The sequence below is a fragment of the Narcine bancroftii genome, chromosome 1 (assembly GCF_036971445.1).
Source record: "Narcine bancroftii isolate sNarBan1 chromosome 1, sNarBan1.hap1, whole genome shotgun sequence".
NCBI lineage: Eukaryota > Metazoa > Chordata > Chondrichthyes > Torpediniformes > Narcinidae > Narcine > Narcine bancroftii.
Genome location: NC_091469.1, coordinates 80,205,021 through 80,225,763, shown reverse-complemented (window position 1 = coordinate 80,225,763; position 20,743 = coordinate 80,205,021). Strand labels below are relative to the sequence as shown.

The 20,743-nt window shown below is 39.4% G+C and overlaps 1 long non-coding RNA gene across 4 annotated transcripts in view; it reads right to left on the bottom strand.

Moving 5' to 3' along the window:
- LOC138738916 (uncharacterized) overlaps positions 1-20,270 on the bottom strand; it is a 215,182-nt gene extending 194,912 nt beyond the window's left edge. For 3 of the 4 annotated variants that reach the window (XR_011341902.1, XR_011341892.1, XR_011341874.1), the window contains exons 1-2: positions 20,086-20,270; positions 19,071-19,166 (exon numbers count right to left, since the gene is read on the bottom strand). This is a non-coding gene — a long non-coding RNA (uncharacterized lncRNA). Of the gene's footprint in view, positions 1-16,332; positions 16,690-19,070; positions 19,167-20,085 lie in introns of those variants that run through there. The other variant, XR_011341911.1, reaches the window with a different exon arrangement.
- Between the last annotated feature and the right edge of the window lie 473 nt (positions 20,271-20,743).

Genomic DNA, 20,743 nt, shown 5'->3' with positions numbered 1-20,743 from the left:
AAGGGTATAACAAGTATAGCTATATCTGATATATTCATTAACAAACAGATAATTGGTTTAGCTAATTTGCTCATTATCATTTCATCTTTGGGATCTGAAATAAAAATCAGCTCAAACTGAAGGGATGAAAGTCTCTTCCCTCTAGTTGGGCTGTAAAGATTATTGTGTGGTCGATTGTTTTGATGTTGTGTACGAGAATAGTATCAGCATCATTTACACAAGGGAACTGTGGAATTGGGAGTGCAACCTATTGAGCTTCAATTCTGCAGACTGTTGAGTTTTATGAACTGAATTACTTGCACCCATTTCATGCTAAAATTTATCACTCCCAGCACAGAGCTTCTCCTGCTGAGAGTGAATATGAGGAAATTGAGTGCATGCCCCCTTATGATTTTCAATCTATCAACATTAATGGATGAAAAGTTCTTAGGTTATGAGGGTGAGTTCCCAATATACTCTCCCAACAAGCACAGCCCTGCATCACAAACACTGAAGACGAAAATCTAACCCCTTGTGTCTTAACCTCATTAAAGTATAGATTTCATGCAAAACATGTTTAAATGAATACTCAGTATTTTCTGCTGGATTGGCCCTGAGCTTTTTACCACGTGTCTACTTTGAATGAGAAGCAGGTTGCTCTGTAGGCTAACAAGATCTAAAGTGTTTTGATTGCAGTATTTTCTGCATCAATATAACACAGCAGTAATTAAAGGTTTTGGACCAATTCTTACTATCTTGATATTTTAAAAATAATAAGATTTAAAAATATATTTTGAAATTATAATGGTAAAACACAAAAGAAATCTCTGCCAACCAGATACAAAGCATCTTATGGTTTCAATTTTAAAATTTGGACATACCACACAGTAACTGGCCTTCCCAGCCCACAAGTCTGTACCCTCCAAATATACCAATTAGCCTGCAAATCCCACATGTTTTTGAAGGGACAAAACTGGACCTCCTGGAGGAAAGCCACACAGACACATAGAGAATGTACAAACGTCTTTCAGACAGCATCAGATTACACCTGAGTTGCTAGTGCTGTAATAGCAATCTGCTATTAACCGTGCCATCCTTTCTATCGTTTATGTCTCTGAGTCCTGAGGATACTCCCTATAAAATGATTTTCTGTCAGAGAAAGCTGTGAGGAACTTGCCTAATATTCCATGCAAGGAAACCTTCTGGCATCCACATCATTTGGCTGCATACCCATCCTGCCAAGCGTCATGCAAGATATTGCTTGTTTTATCACCAATTGGAGTCGTAGAATTGAACAGTTATAAATTAGCTGTTCAGCTCACTGCATTGATGCCAACTGTCATACCTATTCATACCAATCCTACTTACTGCATTAATTTTATATCTCTCTATACCTTGCTCATCAACAACCTGTCCAGATATGTCTTAAAGGCCTTCCTGATGAAGGGTTCTGGCTCAAAATGTTGACTACCCATTGCTTTCCATGGTTTTTTTTTGTTTGAATATTTTATTTTAATTTTTCCAAGACTCATATAGAACATTATTACATACATCATATAAATAGTATTTTTAAATTACAATCTCATATGATTACCCAAATCTCACGCCTCTCTGAACTGCTAACATAAACAAAAAGAAATGTCCAAAAAAGAAGGGATGTTTGAGCCTATTATATCCTTAAGTCAGTATGATTCAAATAAGGTTTTAATATTTTAACAAACGTGACATATTTCTTTCTAAGATTTTAAATGATCTTTTCCAGGGGGACACAACTTTACATTTCCATATTCCAGTGAGTAATAAGTAGGGGGGAGTTGGACTTCCATGTAACACCTATACATCTCCTGACTACCGCTAGTGCAAACCTCACGAACTGTATTTGATTCTTTGATAGTTTTGTGCCAATAACCATAAGATGCTCAATAAATACAGTTCTGGTTTCAATGGAAAATCTACTTTGATAATTTTGTCAAAATTTCTGCCAAATCATACCAAAAGGATCCTACTTTCATGCATAGCCAGGTTCAATGTATAAATGTTCCAACCTCAATACCACACCTAAAACACGAGTCGGGAATTTCAGATTTAAAACTGTGTAATTTTTGCAGTGTACGGTATAATTGGTGAATATAATCTATATCTGATATTAATTAATGATGTCATATTATCAGATTACAATTTTAATCAATATTGTTCTTGAATCCTTTTCCTTTTCCCCAAGTCCGTCTCCCACCATAAGCCCAGTTTCGGGCTATTGCTCTTAAATAGGAAATACATCTTAGAAATAAATTTACTTGTGATTCCCTTTCAAAGAGGAGCCTCTATGTCACTACACATTAGTAGGGTCACTACATATTGGCAGGGTCATGGCTGGTCCTAAACTATCTCTTAAAAGAGATCTTATTTGAAGATTGCAGATTCTATTTGATAAATCATATCTAGTTTTTAGCTGTTCAAATGTTATAAATTGCCCTTGTTTATAACAATCCTTGATACACTTGATCCCTTTACGGAGCCAAGTGTCTGGGATTTTATTTCCTAATGTCATTAGTATTAACTCATTTTGATATAAGGGTTTTTTTTTAAATAACCCCACTTTTGGACCTATAGATTTATTAATTTGTTACCATATCCAAATATGTGTTTTAGATTGGGATTATTTGTCTTTCCAGACAATAATTTAATATAACATTTGTTAATGAAATCTTCTGCTATCTTCTCACCTGCCATGTGTAGTCCAATTTGAGCCTAATCAGTATATCCCCTCTCTCAAAAAAAGGTGCTATAAATTTTGATTCTGCAGTCAAATAATATTTTTTAAATTGGTTTATTGTCCACCCAATGAATAATTCCAATTAAGGTTTTACATGGAAACTCGTGGCATCTTAGAATTCTATCTAAATTGTCTGACATGCTTGTTAAGTGCTCTAAGAATATCTTGATGGTATAATAATGGACAAGGATTGAAAAAAAATATTGCAGTTTTGGCATCACTTTCATCTTAATACAACTGATCCTGCCCATTAACTGCTCCTCCATCTATCCTTCTCAATCTTTTGCTTTCCATGGTTGCTGGGTTCCTCCAAAACTGTTGTATATTGTACTAATTCCCATGTATCACATAGTGTTTATTACTTCCATTTGGCTGAAGATGTTTTCAACCTCTCTTTGAAGCAGGTTCTGTGAGAGCCTTTTGCACTGTTCTCCATCTGTTATCTTAACTCGGCATTCCTGATGAAGGCTTCTGGCCTAAAACATTGACTGTCTATTGTTTTCCATTGAAACTGTGTGAAATGCTGAGTTCCACCATCATTTTTGTATATCTTTTAAATGTTGATACATGTCTTGTCTTCATTATCTCCTTGGCAACTCACTCCAAAGTTCTTCTGTGAAGAACTTGCTTTCAGTGTTTCAGGGCTTGTGAGATCAAATTGTCCCTGTTGAGAAAGGCTGTGGGGAGGCTAATCACACCTGTGTTTTGACATGCCACAGGTATGGCTGCCATATCTCAACAAATGCGCTATATCTCCCCCTTAAGTTATAAGTAATTTTCTCCAGGAGAACACAGCTCTGCATATCCATGTTCCATCTTGCTATGCATAGCTGAGAATCAGATTTCCAGGTAACTATTATGCATCTCCTGGCCACAGCCAAGCTGACCTTCACAAATAGAATTTGATGTTTCAACAACCTTGGACACACTTCCATAATGTCTCCCAGCAGGAACAAGGTTATGTCCTGCAGATATTCCACCCCTGCCAGCTACTTTTCCCCCCTTTTTTTCCTCTTTCATTCCCTTAAATATTCATATTATTATTTTTAATAATTGTTTTTTTTGTTTGGGTTGAATGAGAAGCAGGGTAAATGATGGGGGGGGGGTGGTGTTGGGGTAGTAGGGAAAGAAAGGGGGGGAGGAAAAAGGGAGCTCAGCAAACAAAAATCTGTAAAAGGGGAGGATTTTTCCCCTATAATGTTCAATTAATACGTGTGTAAAACTATAAATAAAATTTTCAATAAGAATTTACTCCTCAGTTCCTCTTTAAACTTCTGTCTCTCACATTAAACCAAGTTTTGGACATTGCTACCATGAGGAAAAAGCTCTGGCTATCTGCCCTATCTATGCTTTTCATAATTTTATATACTTCCATCATGTCATCTCTTTTGCTCCAGCATTGTCAAGTACAACCTATCCAATCTATCCTTTACTCAAGCCCTGAACCCAGGCAACAAACTCTATCTTAACCACATCTTTCCTGTCATGTGGCAGCTAGAACTGCACACAGTGCAACTTAACCAACCTTTTTACAACTGTAATATTATATCACAAATCTTCTACTCAAAGCCTCAGTTCATGAAAGGAAGAATGCCTTTTTCTGGCTTCACCACCTTGTCTATCTCTGTTGTTACTTTGAATGAACTACGCACTCTCCATTCAACAATACTGGAAGATCTCTCCATAAACAACATGCCCAAAATGTATTACATAATTATCTGAGTTATAATCCATCTGCTATTCCCTTACCCACATTTCCAGTTGCTTTATACCATTTTGTAATGTTAGACAACCTTCTTCAATGTCTATTATGCGATCAATTTTAGAGTCATCTACAAACTTACTAATTATACCATCTACCCTCTCATGCAAATCATTGATATACATAATAAAATAATAAACAACAGAAGAACCAGTGCTGATCACTGCCACACACCACTGGTTCAATGGCTTCAAAGTAAAAAGCATACATCGAACATCACTCTCTACATTCTATCAACAAGCCATTTTTGTGGCCAATTGGCTAGCTCAACTATATGATCTCACCCTCTGGATCGGCCTATCATATAGGACCTTGGCAAAGGCCTGCTCAAGTTTATGTACACACCATTAACTACCCTGCCCTCATTAATCCTCTTGGTCAACTCTTCAAAATTTCATCAAATTTTTGAGACATGATTTCCCATGCAAAAAGTCATGTTGACTATTCCTTACCTTTTCAAATGAAATAAATCCCATCCAATATCTTTCCCATCACTGATGTACAGTTAATCAAGGTATTTTCCCCTGACTTATTCCTGGTGTTCTTCTTAAATTAAGACACTTCATCCAGTCTTCCATTTCATCATCTGTGGCTAACAAATATGTAAACGGCTCTGCTATGTTCCCAGCAATCCGCTTCCTTTCTTCCCTCCATGTTTGGCCTCCATCAATCGTGGTCAACCATGGATACTGTGCCTCTGGTAAAGCAAAGTTGGAGTGGCCTCTCCAGGGTGCAAGCCAGGGCAGAGTTGATATGGAGGTCCGTCTGTTGCGCATACAGTGGGAGCCCGCCTCCATCCTAACAACAGGTCCAAAGGAATGATGAAAGTTGATACAGGGTCCCAGCAGCATCACAGGCATTTCTGTGTCACTGCTGGGTGCAGCAGTCAGTTGCCTTCAAGACATCAACTCTGGATATTTCCTCGGGCTTACTCCAAAGAGCAGGTATACTCACAAGGCAGCAGAGGTTTGAAATCAGAGTTTTCTCTCTCCTAGATGAGTTACCATCCTTGGTTAATGAGTCCCATCTGCCCAGAGCAACAGGTTTCAAGGCGCCAGTGGTCTGCCTTTGCCCCTTCTCCTGTCAGTGAGGACAGATCCGCCGGGCATAAGAACTATGCCACACGTGAAGGGCAGGAGTTGGACTTGGTTGTAAGAGGGTGTTTGAGACACACGCCATGAAGAGAATTTGTGTAACAACGGGAGCTTGTCCTCATTACCACCCTTTGGCTATGACAATCTTTAGAGCTCTTGCTTCCAAGCACTATAAAAGACACCTGGTCAGACTCTGGATATATATTAGCTGCAGATCCTGTTGCATTCATGAACATTAAACGTGATTTTGCCTACCATTTTCTTTTGCATTATCCACACAATCTTTAGAAAGTTTGCATAAAATCCTATCCCTTTATCACAATGTGGTCACTTTATAGAAATGATTCCACTATAAAACATTTATTTCTCTCCATTAATGTGTTTCCCACCTGAAGCCATAAATGCAGGAGATGCATTAAAAACAAAGATCATCCAGTCTTAGAAATTTGGGTGAAATCAAGATAACATCCTGGAAGATGTTGTGGACAATAAATGAAATTTCAACCATAGAGCAGTTCTTATTTGGATGCAGGACTTGTGGATAAAATTAGCCACACACTGGAAATTTTACTTTAAAAAGCTACAACAATCCTTGCCACCAGAAAAGGAAATATTGATGTAATTAAAAGATAGTGGAAGGCAATGTTAGGACTCTTTAGGACCACTTTGCTTTGATAGAAGTGACCCTGGATGACTCAGTTATAAAAATGTTGTATTTCTTGTTATAAATGCAAAAAAAAATGGCCATTGTCTCAGAAGTTGCAGCAATTTTGTTGGAGAGAAAAATGCACACTTTTGAGAAAATCCCAAAATATATCTAACAGTCAAAAACACATAACATATTGTTAAGTCTTGCAATGGTTATTTTTTTAATAACTATACTCTTCATCATGCCTTTATGGCAAATTATAAGTGGCTCACACATGATAGCTTTTTTCATGAATGGATTATCAGATGTTATACTTATGTAATGAATCATATGATTCATGAATCATTGAATCTAAAAAACTAATGAAAAGAATGCTGTTCTGTCATAAACATGTTATAAATTAATTATAGTCTGACATAATTTCTCCTTAATTTTGGCAAATAAGAAAATCACTTTTTCATCCCACTCTGTAATTTGTACTGGGCATGAAGCATTTCTCATTAAGTGTTGTTACTCACCCTTCCAATTAGATCTATTTTCCCCAATCCATCGATTGATGGGGACATAACAATACTCACTCAAATTTCAAGTAAATGATTTATATTTCTTATTTTCCCGACGGATGACTCACCCATTCACATCTAAATTTGTGGTCCAGTGATATAATGTATATTCATGTTTTGTTACCAATTCAGCTGTGTTTTCTCTTTGCCCTCCACAATATGTATTACTCAATGTTTATCAGATGTCAGTTTTCACAATTTTGTTCAAAATAGCTGATCGTCTCAATAAATGGGCAGAAATTTGCAATGTGTAAAAAAGAAACATGGGTGAAATAACAGCAGAGATGCAATATATTCCTGCTTGTTAGAAGGTGCAGATTATTGCATGTATAAATCTACTGTTGATAAGAAAAGAATGTGAGATAGCATAATGAAAGCCTTAAAATAAAGAAGAATCAGACATATAACCAAAGAAAAAAATCCATCTTCTCCACCAGGTGAATTTAATTCCAAATGGTGAAGATATATTTCAGATTGAAAAAAAGAGCAAGGAAGTATGTTTCCTCCTGAAGTTTTATCCCTGCAGTAGGAGGAACTTAAACAATCTTATCACAATAATTTTACAACAATATTAGAATGAATTTGATAATTGTTCATATTATTACATTGAAAAATTATGTGCATCAAATTTGATACCCCGCCCTCCCCGCAAGATATTGTAACCCTCACTTTCTCTGGGTTGGTTGCTCCTGGTACAAGCAATAATTATGCAATCAGCTGACTAATTATATTAGTGTGGGGGCCATTTTTATTAATTACCAGGATCACTTAATTCTACTTTGCACTACTTAAATCAATGAACTCATCACAAAAGAAAGGTAGATTACAGCTGCTGCAGGGCCCATGGGCTTTCTGAAATTCATTCTTTTCTGGGAGATATTCAAGAATAGCACAATGTGGGAAAAGCAAGTGCCATGAATTCTTGGCACTATTTTGATGAAGTAAGCACAAGGTTGGAGACACGTTAAGCAGGAGGTCTGCAGATGCTGTGTTTGTTGCTCAATGCACAAAAATCCTGGAAAAAACTCAGCAGGTGACACAGCATCTATAGGAAACATTGGTTATACTTCCCATAGATGCTGAATCACTTGCTGAATTTTTCTAGCACTTTGGTGTATTGCACGGAAAGGAGAGGTGCTCTGCTTTTACTGTGGTCAGAATGTTATCCCTTCATGAATACAGATACCTATTCCATTCATTGTCAGGCATCAAGTCCTTTGACAAGAAATTGCAGCAAGAAATTCAACAATATCAAATATTTATTCAAAATCAATGGGCTTGGAAAATGCAGAGAAAAATAGCGAAGGTGCCATCTCCCAGGGAAATAAAGATATATACAAGTTCTGCTGTTGAGGAGTAAGTTGAATACTTAATTGGAACTGGTCACAGAATAAAGCGGAGTAGCAGGCACTTTGCAAAGTTTAGTGCATTGGCTGTTTGTGATAGTACAGATCTATCACCAATGTATATAGTGTATATAGCTACTGTATCTAGACTGTGCTTACAGCGATTGGCTGAGAGCTAAGCCACGCCTACTGTCTGGGCCTTAAAGGTTTGTGTCCCTAGCCAGGTCGGATCATTCCGGACTGGTCGGCCACCTGTGAAGAGCTCCTGTCTTTTGCTAATAAAAGCCTTGGTTTGGATCAACAAGTCTTTGGTTCTTTCGACGAGCTCTACACTGTTCTGCTATCAACCTCATGTCAAGGGGCATGCAAAACGTAATTGTCAACCTTGCACAGGAGTTTATGCAGAACTTGGAATCCATTCTTTCATACATTGATGTGAGGGAGGGTCAAAGTGGTCCATTAGCAGGTTTGAGGTTTCAATTGCAGCACTGTTTTCAATTGTTCATATCTCAGCTCTCATGGAATCTCAGAGAAGAAACCAATGTGTTTGTGTTTCTATGGAAAGATAGACCTGGTACACTTAAACTGTTGTGAATGTGGCAGTACTCCAAGGACCACCCAACAAATTCATGGAATTTTTGAGATGGTTTTCTGGAGAAGTGATAATTAATATGATGAAAATAAATCTCTTTCTCTAATAGGATCATAAAAATTTTGACCTCATTTCTGCTGCTTAGTCAAGGTCGTTGCCATGCCTATCAATCTGCCAGTCTGTTGCACTGCATGCTTAGGAGGAAGAGTTTGGTGCTGGAGCTTTGACCCCAGAGTTGACGGAGGGCTTTCTCCAAGTCCATCTACTATTTTCTCTGCTAAAAGTCAGCAAACTTTCCACAGGTCATGATGGTGCCTCTGTGAGAACACTATTGGTCAAAGAAGCAGACAAGAAGTCATGTTCAATTTTATTTGTCATCCGAATGTACCAGTACAACTTGACGAAACAGTGTTCTTCAGTCCACAGTGTAGAACAGTGCAAAGCATGCACAGACACAACATACAAAGATATATATATATCCAGGATAAACCTACACAAGGCAGTGGGACGAGACAACATACCCAGTCAGGTACTGAAGGCCGGTGGTGACCAACTGGCAGAGGTCCTCATGGACATTTTCAACACATCATTGCAGCAGTCCATCATCCCCGCAGATTTGAACTCTTTGAACTCAGGCCATTTTTAAGCTTTCATAATATATACTCTGGACTGGGTTCATGCGTAAACTAGAGTATGAACACCAGTATGAATCAGCTGGTGGTCTGGTATAAAACCAGTCCCAGAAAATGGGACTATACGTGCTTGTTGGTAGTCCCTGAAAACTGGGGCATGAGCCCAAAGGGTTAAGGCAGCTACTATATCCTGGTACCAAAGAGATTGACAGTAACAGGCCTCAATGTCTCCTGCTCAGAGGAACTGACCTCCACCATTTTGAACAGCTGCAAGCATCTGATAATGGAACAAATCAAAGTGCACCTTCCAGTGATGTGGGACCCATTTCAGTGGAACCATTTCACTGATGATGCTATAGCCCTGTCCCTCCACTTGGAGAATGATGACTCATACGTTCATTGACTTCAATTTGGCATTTAATAAAAGCATACCCCAGAGGCTAGTGGAGAAGCTGTAAACATTGTGAATAAACACCTTTCTCTGTAACTGTATTCCGGACTTCCTAACAGAAAGACCAGGTTGTCAGCAGAATGAGGTACTGGCACACCTCAGGGCTGTGTGCTCAGTCTGCTCCTGTTCATGCTCCTCAGCCATGACTACAATGCCAGATCCAACTCTAACAGTATCATCAAGTTTGCAGACGACACAACAGTAGTTGACCTCATCAGGAACAATGATGAGTCGCACTACAGAGAGGAGATGGAAAATCTCTTGAAATGGTATGAGCGTAACAACCTGAGTCTCAATGTGGACAAGGCAAAGGAGATGATTGTGGACTTCAGGGGGACCAGGGACGATCTTCCTCCATTACACATTAATAGCTTGGTATTGGAGAGAACCAAGTTCCTCAGTGTCCACTTATGAAATGACCTATCTTGTCACATTACTTCTCCTCACCTGCCAAGAAGGCGCAACAGTGACTGTACTTCCTTGAAAGGCTGAGGCTGTGTGGTATGGTTGCTGTAAAGTATTGGATCGGAGGTCAATCCACAGGACCATAAAAGCAGTAGAGAGGATCACTGCGGTCACCTTCCACCCTTCCATTCCCCTCTTCATTGATGGGATTTCAGGGGATCATTGTTTAAAAAGGGGTCACAAAATCTGTAAGGATTCTTACCACCCCGCAAGCTGCATCTTCCAGATACTCCTGCCATTGATGAGGCCAACTGCTGTCATGTCACCTGCAAACTTGATGACTCCGTTGGAGCTGGATCTGGCATTACAGGCATGGGTCTGTATGAACAGGAGTGGGATGAGCACACAGCCCTAAGGTGCTTTCCAGTGGGAATATTTTCCAATGCACCTATATTGGGTAATTAGTCTATATTAAGTTCTAAGGTCAAATCTAAGTTCATCACCTTACATGAGCACACAGCCCTAAGGTGCACCAGTGCTCAGCATGGTCATGCTTGGCATTCTGCTGCCAATCCAGACAGACTCCGTATGATTACACAGCCCTGAGGTGCACCAGTACCTCAACATTCTGCTGACAATCTGGTCTTTCTGTTAGGAAGTCCAGAATCCAGTTATAGAGAGGGATGTTGAATTCCAGCAAGGACAGTCTCTGGGGAATGATTGTATTAAACACTGAGCTGGGATACAAAAATATGATGAATACTAAAGAGTGAACAGTCAATACTTTTATAATAATTTTAATAATTTGACAGACCTTCAACCCTGACAAAAATGAATATAAACTGTGGGACTAGGCTATTTGATCCCACCACAAGGCTGCTGTGTCAGTCAAAAAAGATTGTGGCTCATATTTACCTCAAAATGTAACTTTTTTTGTCTACCTGTTTATTTCTTGTCATTGAGAACATAACACACTCAGCTCTTTTGGAATACACATCAGTGACCCCTGAAGCAGCTGGACAGAAAACTAAACCACTGCTAATATCTGCAGACACACAGGAGATTGCAAATGCTGAAAATATTTGCAGCTGCAGTCTGGAAAGATTCCAACACATGCAAGTTTGTTGTCATGGATAAACAGTAGCAATGCTACCAAGTACTAGTTTTGGCTGTAGCAGTGGCTAGAAAAGGTGGCTAATTTCATTGAAGATGTTCATACTGAAGCAATTGTGCCTCATGCACTGAGGTTTAGGGAGGAGAATTATTCTCCTCTTCTCACCCTAACTCTGTCCCTCTTTCTTCTGACAGATTGTACGTCACTGTGTGTCTTCTTGTATTCTTTGTTTAGCTGCTTTCCAGTGGGAATATTTTCCAATGCACCTATATTGGGTAATTAGTCTATATTAAGTTCTAAGGTCAAGTCTAAGTTCATCACCTTACATTTTATCCCCTTAGATCTTAATGTTCAAATACATGCCACAAAGCACAAAACAATAGGAGGACTGTTGAACATTACAGTCAAAGTATTAGTGTCTAAGGAACATGACCTTTGAATGTTGTACACTTCCAAAGGCAAACAACTAATTATTGTCAGTAAAATGGCATTTTGGATGGTTTTCCCCATTTGTCGATTTCCAACTGGAATTTTACCCATTGAATTGTTTTGCTTTCTACATATTTATATCCAAATGTTAGTAGTTGGTGGTCTACCTGTATAAAGAACATGTTAATTATTCATTACAAGCCCATATCTATCTGCAGCCCTGCCTTCTGTAGGTGCTCCAGTTCATTTTCTGAGCTCCTCTGCCTCCATTATATTTGCTCTGATGAAAAAAACCTTACAGGTGCTTTTGAGATGTGTTCTTACATCATAAATGATGGCTTCTCCTCCAGCATAGCTGACAGAATATTTGATTGCATCTCATCTATGTCCTGCACCTCTGAATGTAAACCCCTACCCTTGGACAGAGTAAGGCTACTTCCTGCGAAGGTTAAGAAAAATTCATCCTCCATTCTCACTATATTCTACAGAAGATGTATTGAGAGTATTCTGAGCAATTGCATCATTGCCTGGTTTGGAAACTGTACCACCTCAGACTGTAATACCCTGCAGAGGATAGTGGAGTCAGCAAAGAAGATAATTGGGGTCTCTCTTCCTACCACAATGGACATCTACAAGATACTACAAGCATGTCAAGGACTTCGCACACACCCCTCTTGTAGACATTTCTCCTTTTTGCCATCTGGAAGGAAGTATCATAGCATTTGGGTCCACACATCTAGATTGTGCAACAGTTTATATCCCCAAGCCATCTGGCTCCTCAGTTCCCAGAACATACTTGTGCTAGTATATCATGATTCTTTTTTCATAGTTTTTTTTAATTGTATTATGACTTATTAGTTAATTGTACTTGTGCAAATCTGTTTCATAGTTCTGGAGAAACACTATCACATCTTTACTATGCCATTAGTGGTCATGGTATGAATGATAAATAAAGGTGACTTGACTTCCATCCCAGCAGTCTCCATTTCACAATTTTTACCTGCGTCAGTAAGATTACATGACCAGACCTGTCTTCAATTCCCTCCCTTTTCAGTAATTTGAAGGATCATTTTTGTAATTCCCACTATTCCCTTCTGAGGAAATCTTCCTATGTAACTGCAGGAGACACTGCATTCATCTTTTAACTGTTCCTTTCCCACCATTGGAGACCCAAATAGTTCTTCAAAATGAAACAAGGATAAATGTACACTAATTCTATAAAGATGTATTGCATGCAGTGTGGCAAATGTGGTCTCCTCCGCACTGGAGAAAACAAATGCGGATTGGATAACTGCTTTATAGAATACTTTCATTCAGTGTGTAAAACAAATCTAAGCTTCTATTCGCCTGCTACTTTTAGCTTTTCTCTCACTCCAAGTCTAATCTAGTTGGCTATGGCTCCTTCGGTTTTAATAAGGCCCAATGGAAACTGAAAGAAAAAAAAATCTCTCTCTGCCTGGGCATGATGTAAACTTCTGCACAAAATGGATCTCTCCAAATTCAGGTAACTTGCTTTTTCAGTGAGAACTTGCCACTTATACATGAAGACAACTATTTGCTTCAATGTTTTGTAATTTTTCTCATTAGCAGAGTCTGTTTGTGTTTGTGTTCTCATTTTCTAACTGCACTCATTTTATAGCTTTAGTTTTCTTTCTCTCTCTATTTTTACTTATTAACCAATGGACTGGATGACCTCTACAATTATCCCCACAGCAATCCTGGCCTTACCCCATCAGAGATCTTTACTTTGTCATGTCCATCCCATTCCTTCACAAAAAAAGACCTGACCGTTCTATTGTTCTACCACTTCTTTCGTTCTGCATTTCAGACATTATTATTTATCTTTCATCTTTGTTATCTCTTTTTAATGTAATTGATATACTATGAGGCATCTATTTTGTTGCAACAAGTATGAATTTTGGTGCATATTGAACAAACTTATTATTGTTCTCTGCAATTTATAACTTATTTTCTCTTCTTTTCAGTTCTTAGGCAATGCCTTTGACCTGAAATGCTTTTTCTTTCCAACGAGTACAGGCCAAGAGTTGTCCTCATATGATAACCCTTTTATTTATGGAATCATCCTTGTGAACTGCTTCTGAACCTTCTCCAATATCAGTAGATCCTTACTTAAATGAGGAACCCAAAACTGCTCACAATATTCCAAGTGAGGTCTCACCAGCGCCTTATAAAGCCTCAACATCACCTTCTGTTCTTATGTTCTATCCCTCTTGAATTGAATGTCCACTTTCATTTCATTTGGCTTCTTCACCACCAACTCCACATGGAAGTTTACCTTCAGGCTATTCTTCATGAGGACTCACAGTTAGAATATAGTCTTCCCATTTATTTTTTTCCACCAAAATACATGAACATACACTTTCTGACATTATATTTCAATTGTCACTTCTCTGTCCATTATCCTAATCAGTCTAAGTCCTTCTGCAGTCTCCCTGTTTCCTCAACACTGCCTGCTCCTGCTCCTACCTTTATATCATTTGCAAACTTGACTATAATGTCATTCATTCAGTAGTACAAATCATTAATGTAGAAGATTGAAAGAAGTGGAACACCATCAGCAAATAGCATCCAACTAGAATATGTTCCCTGTATTCCGATTCTCCGCTTCCTGTCAATTAGCCAATGCTTTATACAGGCTAGAATGTATCCGATTAAATCGTGGGCTCTTAACTTGTTAAATAGCTTCATGTGCTGCACCTTGTCAAAGGCCTTCTGAAAATCCAAATACACAGCATCGAGTGCATCTCCTTTATCTACCCTACTGGTTATTTCTTCAAAGAATTCCATTGAGTTACTCAAACAAGATTTCACCTCAATGCTGGCCTTGGCCTGTCTTGTCATGTGCCTCCTAATATTCTGTAACCTCATCCTTGACAATCAGCTCCAAAATTTTCTCAACCACTCACATCAGGCTAACTAGACTACAATTTACTTTCTGCTGCCTCCCCCCACCCTTCTTGAATAGTGCCTCTACAATCTCTCCCGTTACTTCTCCTCAGAACCTGAGGGTGCAATCTATCTGGACCAGGAGACTTATCTACCTTTAAACCATTCAGCTTTCTGAGCACCATCTCCCTTGAAATACTAATTATACTCACGTCTCTTCCCTGATATCCTTCAACACCTGGCACACTGCTAAGGACTTCCACAGTGAAGACAGATGTAAAAAATACTCAATTAGCCCCCCTGCCATCTCCTTGTGAAAGAATTATTTCTCCATTGCCATTTTCTAATGGTCTTGTATCTACTCTCACTTCTCTTATACTCTTTATATACCTGAAGAAGCTTTTTGTTCTCCCTTTGATATTATTCGTTAGCCTACTTTCATACTTCATCTCTTCCCTCCTTATCAGTTTTGTACTTACCTTCTGCAAGTTTATAAAAACTTCCCAATCCTCTATCTTCCTACTCATTTTTGCTTCCTTGTATAACTTCTCTTTTGCTTTTACATTGGCTTTGACTTCTTTAGTGACATTTTTCCATTTGAATAGTTCTTTTTTGGTATGTATTTATCTTCCTCATTTCTTAAAGAAACTCTGCTCATTGCTTCTCTGCTGTCTTCCCCACTTGAGCCCCCTTCCAATCTACTTTGGCCAGTTCCTCTCTCACGCCACTGTAAATCCCTTTCACCACTGAAATAGTGACATGTCTGACATTAGTTTCTCCTTGATACATCTCAAATTGAATTTAGCCCCCCTAATAGTTCCTTTATTCTAAGATCTCTGATCACCCCTGGGGCATTACACAACACCTAATCCAGTACAGCCATTCCCTTAGTGGGTTCATCAAAAGGCTGCCCTAAAAAGCCATCCTGTAAGCTTTGTACAAGTTCTCTCTCTTGAGATCCAGACCCAATTTGATTTTCCCAATTTACTCCATGACGTCTTTCCCCAGACCTTTCTATGTCTATACACTCATTCAGATTGTATTGTATATTGCTTTGCCTCTCCTGACCATGCTTTGAAACCTGTCAATACAGAGGTTTATATTTTCTATGTAGATCACAAAATATGATATATTTTCCTGGAAGTACACAAATTGTGGTGGTAGTAGGTTGTACTCTGCTTTTAAATGTAGTTGGATTGGAATATTGTGCCTCTACTTTACAGCATATTTTGTGCTAATGACGGTGTTGAATTTTTAGGCATAAATATTTTCTGTGATCTGTTATGTTGGTTGAACTTTTAACACCTGTAAATCAGAACTCATCCACTGGCATGTCCTGGTGGAAGTCATGATATTTCATCAAACAGACTGCTTTGGAATGACATTTCAAATTACACCTATTTTTTTGCTGCATGCAGTGTGAATAGTATTAAAGATTTTCCATGTTGACAAATATTTAATATACCTGGAGCCTGACTTGCCTTCAGGGTAATTTTGAACCTGTTAGAAGATTGGGCAAATCAATGTTTAACTAAATGTGATCAGTTTTCTTAATAAATGCATTTTCGCTGTATAGATAAAACTGCTCCAATTAGAATCAGAATTTATTGTTATGAATATGTCACAAAATTCATTGTTTGTGGCAGCATTACAAATATAGCAAAATTGCTATATATTACATTTTTAAAAAATAGGTTCAGAAGAAGAAGAAAAATTGAGGTAATATCTGTGGATCATCGTCCATTCTGAAACCTGATGGCTGAAGGGAAGAGGACGATTTGGTAATGTTGGATGTTCATCTTCAGGGTCCTGTACCTCCTTCTTGATTGTAGCAGGTTAAAGTGGGCATGACCTGAGTGTGAGGGTCCTTGAGGAATGAGGCTGCTTTCTTGAGACACTGCCTCTTGTAGATGTCCTTGATGGAATCGAGACTGATGCCTCTAGCCCCTTTTACACAAAGCTTGAAGGCCAGGTTTTATCCAGCTTTTGAGCTCTGTGTAAAAATAAAATTGAAGGTGGATTGGGTGGTCCAGACTTACCCGTCTTCAATCCTCTATTGGGATACCCTCAGCGGTGGAGCGTAGCACTGTGGGACCTATCTAAAATGGTTGACCTGTCAAATGTCTAATTTCAGAAAATTTAATGCACTTAAAACATGTAAAAAGCAATAACAATAACATTGAAGAGTTTCAATACAACTGGAATGATGACTACAACTGTGCAATATTGCCGGGTCAAAACAAAAAAGGCTAATGACGTCGTGATGATGTCTTTAGTATCCGACATAAGTTCGGGAAACTCAAATTTAGTGATTTCATCAGTACTAATAAACTTAGCATTGTGATAGCATGTGGATACAGACAGGCAGGATAGATCAGCATGGAATAATTCATCATGGTTTCAAATTGGGGTGATAATGAGGTCCGTGAGCTCTTCACATTAAGGGCGCAGGATGAGATTAATCAGGTACAGTAAAAGAAGGCCTGATTTTTGAGAGCACAGCTAAGAGATTTAAGGGACCAGGGTTTTGAATGGAGCAAGGCCCAGGACATCACAAAATTGAAAAGCCTCTGCAAGAGGTTTCAACAGATCGCTGATCACAACAGCTGAAGTGGCAGAGGGCTTCTGGAATGGCCCTATGTAGTCCTGTGCCACTCAGTATGGGGGACCAGCGACTTTGCCAACCCTGTTGAGCTGTGTAGTGAGACAGATGATCCAGCTTCACTTCAAAACATTCATGGTTCATCTCCCGCCGTCAGCAGCAGTGTTAATGCAGGAGGAGATGTAAGTGCCCTGGAAACCGATGCCACGAACACCAGAAATGATCAAGATAAGCCTCATAATCAGCCAGGTAAAAATATATTTTGGTTCGTGATTACCGCCATACTCATCTGTCATTATAATGACCCATCTCATTAAGTTCAGTTGTGTTGTCCTCTAGGAAGCTAGCAGCAACCAAGGTGATGGATAAAGGATAAACCCACAAAGATGCAGCTCATCTCCAAGCAGATAAAAGATTTGCTGCTTTTCATGGACACTGATGAGGTGGAAAGGGAATGGCATTGTGCGTGGAAGGGCAGAAGGAACATGAGGAGAAGATGTGGAGAAATGTTCTGCAGGCAGAATGGGCTGCACGAATGGCGCAGCAGATCAGTAGTCTCCGAAATGCGCTGGCAGGAATTCAGCAGGAGATGAGGGGTCATGCCTCACTCCTGCAAGACCTGATTACCAAAATTACTCCCCCATTGTGCAACAATGCCCCTCTCCCTCAACACAGCACCAAATGCCGCCCCCTCACCCCAGTTCAGTGCACCTCCGTCCCACAGGTGCCATTATCATTCCTTGCTGCAAGACCACATCAGCTTCATCCAGATGGATGAGGCAGATGCGTCATCTGGACCACGTTCCTCTGCCTCTTTCTACTGCCATCTGCTTGAGTGAAGTAAGATTACTCCACTCTGATTTGTGCCTTAACACCTTACTTTGCACGGTTGTAGTCATCATTCCAGTTGTATTGGAACACTATATTGTTATTGTTATTGCTGGTTACATGTTTTAAGTGCATTAAATTTTATGGAATTTGACATTTGTCAGAAACATTTACTAAACAATTAAATTTGTTGGACTCATCAATTTACATTTGCATAATGTGCATAATTATTTTACAGAATTAGTTTACAGAATGGACCTAATAGCCTCACGGATAGCCTAATGACTGTGTGCTTGTACACCCTCATAGGCAACTCGTTCAGGTCAGGGAAGTCGGGTAAGTCAATGTTCCACACTGACAAGAAGTGTTCCTTGTTGAGCTCACATATTGTGTAGAACACAATAGGCAACAACAAAATCAGATGCAAAAGTGGTATAAACATGATGTCGTTTGGCTAGGCACCTCCAGTGTTCTTTGAGACTCAACCATGATCCTTGCTAAACTCAATTGCCTATTAAATTTTCACTGCCGTTGAATCGAATTCATGGTGGTGAGTGAAGCCCTTCATCAACCACTTCTTGAGGGGTTAAACTGGGACTCCTATCTGATGGACAGGGATTTCAACTCAGCTAACAGTTCTGGACTTCCGTGGGGAGAGAAATGTACATTTAGGAAAATTTATGCAACCTCTGAAATCATTAACAATCAGTTCACTAAAGGTTTCTAGTGATCACTATACAATAAAAGGATAGAAACATACCCTTGAACTTGTCATAATTCTCCTATGAGGTAGTCACTCATCCTTCCATAACTTTAACATTTAAATGTTTCATTGTCATTACCCACTACATCGTTACATGTGACCATAAAACATGAAATAATAAGTGATCCAAACATTGCAGTGAAGTGGGGTATGTTAACTTGCTTCATGTAGGAAGAGGTACCTGCCCTGATCTTCCACTTTTCTGTAGATGGCTGAATTGGCTAAAATTCGAGCATCAAGCGTGGGGCCTGGCCAACCCATTTACACATCTGTGAAGCTGGAAAATAAAATGGATTAGTGTATAGAATGACATATGCAGCACCTTACACATTCTGATAAATACAGATAATTTTAACTAAGGCCAAGTTTCTTACCAGCTCTTGTGGTCAACCACAGGTTGAAGAACAATTGAGTACCATCCTTTCCAGTTGTAGTATGCTTGTGCTTCCCATGATGGGAATATGTGTGCCATCGAAGGCACCAGCATACATTGGATACCCCCATTCTGCAAATTCGTCAATTGTCTGCTGAAGGCACGCAGCACTAGGCCGTTCAACAAAACGTTTAGAAAGGGCCCTCCTCAATAGCCCTTTTCCCACTTGTACCCCAGTTAAATGCCCATGCAGTATCCCGGTTAAAGAAGCCATTTTCACTGTTTCCACTGGGCCACTTTTAAGCGGGACACAAACTGTTTTCCTATTGATCCCAAGTCATACCCAGGGATAGGAGAGTCTTCCTTAAACAATAGTCTAGGGATGCAACCTGTCTTTTTTCCACTGGTATAATCGGCACACTGACGCTGATGCCGGAGTTGTGAGTAAGAGTCGAGGCCTTCAATCCCCAGTGTGATTTTACATCATTTAAGACCAGTGTGCTGATTGTTTCCCTTTTCCACAAGACCCTTAACCAGTAAATTAGCCACCAATTCCTGGGACAAGTTTCCAGTGGAAAAAGGGCTAATGCTTCAGTAACCTGACATACCAACACAAACACCATGGAGAGACCGACACCAAAAATACAACTGATGGATTGAATTCCACATGGGGTTGCATTCCACTGCAAAGCTTCGGCGAGACTAAGGTGGTGTTCCAGAGGCTGTTGCCAGATTGTTGTCTTACGCCTCAGGTGAGGCTCAATGAGATCCAGCACAAAGTCAAAAGTGCTCTGAGACATACAAAAGTGACAACTCCACTCACCTTCATCAGAGTTGTAGAAGACATTATCACAGAACATGGGCCCCTGTGGGCTCTCTCTCTTTCACATTCTTCCATTAGGCAGCAGTCCTAATTGACTCAAAAGAATCAAATTATACAGTTAACAGCAATGATGCCCCGTACCTTTCTGGCTTATACTGCTCCCTGCTTCTCCTCAAATTGTCCCTGTATATGGTTCTGATCACATGATTGTTCCTCTATTGATTATGACATCACTTGCTTAATCATTTTCAATTACGACACTCGGAAGTTTTGATTGAGTTCTAAGACAGCACAGATGTACAAGGCTATCAAACCACCATTTGAGGGCACAGCAATGGCACTGACGATGCTGCAATACACGCCCCTCCTCTTTTGTTTTGGGAAGCTGGCTTGCAGTGTGAAAGGAATCATGGAGCTGGGTTTCCTCGGCTCTGTGTCTATATGCAAGCCGGCTTCCTAAGACGGGTCATGTCTCTGGGAATACCGCCAAGTTTGCTGAATAAAAGGGGCTTATGGTGGCACTGGCTGACTTCACAACTCTCTATAGCCTTTTACTGTCCTGTGTTCTCACTATTAAATTCATTGTTTCGTATGAGAAGGATGACTACAAAAGTTTCATGCATTTATACCAACCAATCATAGTGATTAATTGAAGAAT